The 5,488-nt window shown below is 40.1% G+C and overlaps 1 long non-coding RNA gene across 2 annotated transcripts in view; it reads right to left on the bottom strand.

The window, feature by feature from the left end:
- The window catches only part of LOC138146480 (uncharacterized), a 9,784-nt gene extending 5,099 nt beyond the window's left edge, over positions 1 to 4,685 (bottom strand). The window contains exons 1-3 of one of the 2 annotated variants that reach the window (XR_011164495.1): positions 4,593 to 4,685; positions 4,299 to 4,418; positions 3,272 to 3,424 (exon numbers count right to left, since the gene is read on the bottom strand). This is a non-coding gene — a long non-coding RNA (uncharacterized lncRNA). Of the gene's footprint in view, positions 1 to 3,271; positions 3,425 to 4,298; positions 4,508 to 4,592 lie in introns of those variants that run through there. The other variant, XR_011164494.1, reaches the window with a different exon arrangement.
- Positions 4,686 to 5,488: the final 803 nt, after the last annotated feature.

The raw sequence follows: 5,488 nt of genomic DNA, 5'->3' as shown, positions 1-5,488 counted from the left end.
CTTTCTTTCTTTCTTTCTTTCTTTCTTTCTTTCTTTCTTTCTTTCTTCTTAGTTAAGTGATCTGCCCAGGGTAATATAGGCTGGTAATTGTCTGAGAACAGATTTGAACTCAAGTCTTCCTGATTTCAGGGCCAGTGCTCTATCCACTGCATTACCTAGCTGTCCAATATATTGGTTTCTAAAAAGAGCTGAACTAGGTCCAATGGGTGAATGTTATAGGGAGGGCATATTTCAGCTCAGTAGAATAAAGAACCTTCTACTTCAATGGTCCAGCAAGGAAATGGCAAATTTCCCATCACCAAAGAGCTTTAAGGTGAGGTTAGACAATCACTCAATGTTTTAGAAGGGATTCTTGAATTGAAGGGTAGGTTGGACAAGATACTTTCCAATATATCATCTAATTCTTACCAAGCATCACAATTACCAAGGAATGGTAAATGCTTTGCAGGTGGCATAGTAGATAGAGGGGCTGGTCTTGAAGTCAGGAAGACCATTGACTTATATGTTTAATACCAGAGTGACTCCTGGAAAATCACTTGACTCCCTAACTTGCATTTTCTTCATCTTCATTCTTCATATGAGGGTCTGGATTTGATGGCCCCTAAGGTCTCATCCAGCTCTAAATCTACTATTCCTTGACTCCAGTAGGGCCTAATTTCTTTCAGTTCCTTTTCTAGGTTCCAATGTGAATCTTTTTAGGAGACACCAGGTCATTGCAGCATAGATTTAGTCCTGGAATGAATCTGGACCAGGGGTTGTGGCCCTGTGTGAATGCTGGTCTTGTAACTCAGACTACTACCTGAACCTTGTTAGATTTAGGTCAAGAATGCATATTAATGATAACACTGTATCTTATAGTTTTATAGTATATTATACAGAGAGAAAATGATTATTTTCTTATATTAATAACCAATTTTATATATGGGACCAAAGATCCTCTTTTTCTTTATTAATAAGTAGGGTGTTTTTAAATTTCCTTATTCAGGACAGGACTGACAAAGAGACATTCTTCTCAAACTTCCCACCCAACTGGGGGAGTTTATTTCTGATTAAAGAGTAAAGAGAATGTGGGTGAATTCTGGCCCATTGTGTTCAACTTAAGTGGTCTGGACGGAGATGAGTCTCTTTATCCAAGAGCCCTGACCAGAGAGGAGTCACATTTCCCCTAGCCCCTCATTAGAGAAAAGCCTATCTCTCATTATAATATTCATTCTCTCATTAATTATTAACCAATCTGAGTTGATTTTCACCCTTAAGGTATTTAAACATTAAGCAGTCTCCATGAGGGGTCTTTGGTTTTGAGAAAATCACTGACCTCAATTTATTATCTGTTAGCCTAATTAATAAATTGATTATTAGTTACCCAGAGACTAAGTCTCTTGGACATTTCATTCATCTCAATATATAAAAATATATTTCATTTATGCTTATGTTGAAGCCTTTCTTTTCTTTAAAAGTTTGCATCTGTCTTTCTTTTTTTGTATCTCCTTCATTTCTAAATGCAACCCTCCCCCTTCTCTGACCCAGAAAGCCACCCCTCATAACAAATAATAAAAACATCAAGAATGCCACTGTTACTGGGTCATCCAGAGTATGTTGGAGGGGAGCAAAGTATAAAAAGACTTGGACAAGTGGGAAGAGGCCACATTATAAACGGCTTGAAAAGCCAAACGGAAGATTTTTCATTTGATTCTGGAGTTAATGGGAAGCCACTGAAAGATGAGAATGACTCAGTAAGACCTTCACTTTTGGGAGATAAATTTGACAGCTGAAGAGATAACAGGAGCAAGGAGTACCTTGCATGAGGGAGCTCAACAAGAAGGCTACCGCAAAAGTCCAGGCGTGGAGAGATGGTCTGGATTAGGGTGGTGGATATGTGAGTAGAGAGAGGGGGAGGATAAAAGAGATGTCACAGAGGTAGAAATGACAGATCTTAGCAATAGATTTGATAGGAGGGGGTGAGCTAGAGTGAAGAATTAAGAATGGCAGCCTGGGCAACTGGGAAGATAGTGATGCCTTTGGCAGTAATAGAGAATTTCAGAAGAAGAGAGGCTTTTACAGGAAATATAATGAGTTCTGTTTTGGACAGCTTGAGTTTAAGATGTCAATGTGTCATCTACGTGGTAATATGAGACTGGGGGTGAAGAGAGAGGTGAGGGCTGGATAAATAAATCTGATTATCATCTGCATAGATATAAAAATTGAATCCAAGGACATACATGAGAATAGCAGATTAAATAGTATAGGGTAGTAGTGTCAAATTCAAAGAGAAACAGAGGCCAGTAAATGGTACAAAAGAATCTCTGAGGGCCATGTATTGACTTCGTTTTTAAAAAAAATTTCTTTTCAGTTCCATTTTCTCCCCTTCCTTCTAACCCTCCCTCACCCCTTGAGAAGGCAAGAAAAATGATATTGTCTTAGTTTTAAAATGTAATGTTATGAATATTTTATTGTATTTTTGTTTTGTTAAAATATTTTCCAATTTAATCTGTTTTGGGAGTGTTGTGGGCTTCATGGACCATATGTGTGACACCTCTGATCTACAGAGAAAAGAAAGCTTGGGATAGGAGAAGAGAGCCTTGGGGGAATGCTGAGAGTTAATGGGTATGACCTGGATGATGATTCATCAAAGGATACTGAGGAGAGATCACACAGGTAGGCGGACAAAAAGGAGACAACAATGTCATGAAAACCTAGAAAGGAGAGTTTCTAAGATTAAAGGTGATCAATATGGCCGAAGGTTGCATAGATGTCAACAAGGATGAGCACTGAGAAAAGGCCATTTGATTTGGCAATTAGATCATTGCTAACTTTGGAGACGGCAATGAATGCTGATTGATGGAGTTGGGAGCCAGACTGCAGAGCAGTAAACAGAGGAGGAGAGGAGAGAAAGTGGCGGCACCGATTATATGCAGCTTTCTCAAAGAGTTTAGCAACAAACTGGAGTAGAGAATTAGAGCAATGGCTGCCAGGGATGGTTGGATCAAGGGAGGGTGTTTTAAGGACAGGGACATGTGGTTATGTTTGTAGGCAGTGGGGAAGTTGGGAGACTTTGAAGAATAGAGAGAGATTGAGGGGGAGAGAGGGGGAAATCTGGAGAGGACGGGATGGAATAGCAAACCTTCATCTTTAATGTCTCTCTGAACAACTTCATCATTCAGTTCAGGTGCAGATTAAGGCCATGCCTCACAGGTAGTGTTGTATATAGTAAAAAAAGCTCTGGACTTGTAGCCCAGGAGACTTGGGCTCAAATCCTGATTCTAATACTTACCTGTGATTGATTGTAGGCAAGGCCCTCAGTTTCCTCATTTGTAAAATGAAGAGGTTGAACTTGAGGATCTCCAAGGTTCTTTCTGGTTCCCAATCCCATGAGACCATGAGTGTAAGTGGACTGACAAAAGCCTGTTCCACAATATCAGGTTCCCTGGGAGACAGGAGAGATTTGCACAGAAGTAATGAACTGGGCGGGATGCTAAGTGGTGCTATAATGCATGGAGCTGAAGATTCATCTTCCTGAGTTCAAATGTGACCTCAGACAATTACTAGTTGTGTGACCCTGGGCAAGTCACTTAGCTATTTGCTTCTGTCTCCTCATCTGTAAAATGAGCTGGAGAAGGAAATGGTGAACCATACCAAGAAAACCCCAAATGGGGTCACAAAGAGTCCAAAATGACTGAACCACAAGTGAACTAGGTGATGAAGTAAATCAAAAGCAAGGGGCTTTTATTTGGTGAGGAGAAGAAGGACACATCATTAAAACTGGATCTAATGAGACACATCACTAAGAGAAAAAATGCCTGCCTGGTTAATCAAATGTCATTTCTAGCCACGTCATTGAGAAGCATCTACCTGTTTGTCCTTGAATACCTCAGAATAATAAACAGCCTTCATTCTCCAGACCAGCTTTCCCTGCTGATTCTCTTTCTTGGAATCCAAAGCCCATCCCTGTTTAGGCCTCCATGCTAAGGGGTGGGATGAGGTGGGGGTGGAGGGAGGGGTGGAAGGGTCTGAATGAGCTTTCAACCTTAGCTGTGGAAGGGGTCAGTGCTTTCACTTCTCTTACAGACCGCCCTGCTCAAGTCAAGGACCTAATAAATCTATTAAACCACAAAGAGAAAGAGAGAGAGAGAGAGAGAGGGAGAGGGAGTGAGATGGGAATGAAAAGCACAATTTTGTTTTGGTCTGTTATCACAAAGTCTACTGAGATGAATATTCTGACCTAACAATCAAAACATGCCATAATTACAAACAGATTCTTTGAAGGCAGTGAGAGGCTATTGGGAAAACATGATAGATACCTGCTGATCCCAGCAGCTCCTGCAGGCCAAATCAATTCTTCTGTCATTTTGGTGTCCAGATTCTCTTACTGAACTGTTCAAATTCTTCTTTGAGGCCTGCTAGCTCAATGCAGTCTAAGTCTGAAAAGCAAACCATTGGGAAGTTAAGATTAGGTTCAGATAGAGCTCCCTCCAGCTCTGTCTTGTTCCCACCCTGCCCCAATGCAGAAGAGAATGGTTTGAAATTTAACATTTTCCACTGAAAGAAAAATAAATGGAAGGAAACTGAGGTTTGATTTGGGAAAGTTCCCACACCATTACTCCCCATCTGCTATCTTCTCTTAACTCCTCATTCCCACAAATAGATCTACCGTAGCCAGAGAGCTGAATTATGCTTCTACACATTGGTCTGACAGGTTCAGAAGAAGTCACATAAATGGCATCAGAAAGGGATCAGGGCAGTAAAATGATATGCATTGTTGGAATTAAAGGGTAGAAAAAAATGGTAGAATATAAACTTTTGGTTTCAGAGAGACCTGAGAAGATTTGAATGGATTGATTCAGTCAAGTGGGCAGAAGAAAAATTTATACAATAATAACACTGTAAAGACAAATGACTCCAAAAGACTTAATGCCAGTCAACAATAAAAATATGATCAAGCAAGCCAGAGGATTAGTGATGAAGCTTGCTAACTACCTCATGACAGAGAGAGAGGTGAGGGACTCAGGGTACAGATTGATCCATATTTTTTTTTTTGAGACATGTCCAATATAGGAATTTGTTTTGCTTAACTCTTCATATTTGTTGCAAGGATTTTGGTGTTTCTGTTTGTTTTCATTTCTCTGTTTGGGGTGGGAGGGCAAGAAAATCTATTTTTGTTTATTGCAAAAAATTAAATTTATAAACATATATAAGCACTTGGAAAATAAGAATTGTTTTATTTTTTTCTTTGTATCCCTAATGCCCAGCATGGTCGCCAGCATATGCTAGAAGCTTAATAATTGCTGCTTGTGTATTGATTTTTTTTTTTTTTTGCTTTTTGTAGGGACTAAGGCAGGGCAATTGGGGTTAAGTGACTTGCCCAAGGTCACATGGCTAGTAAGTGTTAAGTGTCTGAGGCTGGATTTGAACTCAGGTCCTCCTGACTCCAGGGCCAGTGCTCTATTTTCTCCACCACCTAGCCACCCCTTGTTCATTGATTGTTAAAGGA

This window comes from Petaurus breviceps, unplaced genomic scaffold, assembly GCF_028583685.1.
Source record: "Petaurus breviceps papuanus isolate PSGF00001 unplaced genomic scaffold, PetGlider_PUasm1.0 90762, whole genome shotgun sequence".
NCBI classification, from domain to species: Eukaryota; Metazoa; Chordata; class Mammalia; order Diprotodontia; family Petauridae; genus Petaurus; species Petaurus breviceps.
The sequence above is the reverse complement of the archived record's forward strand: the minus strand, read 5'-3'. Positions and strand labels throughout refer to the sequence as shown.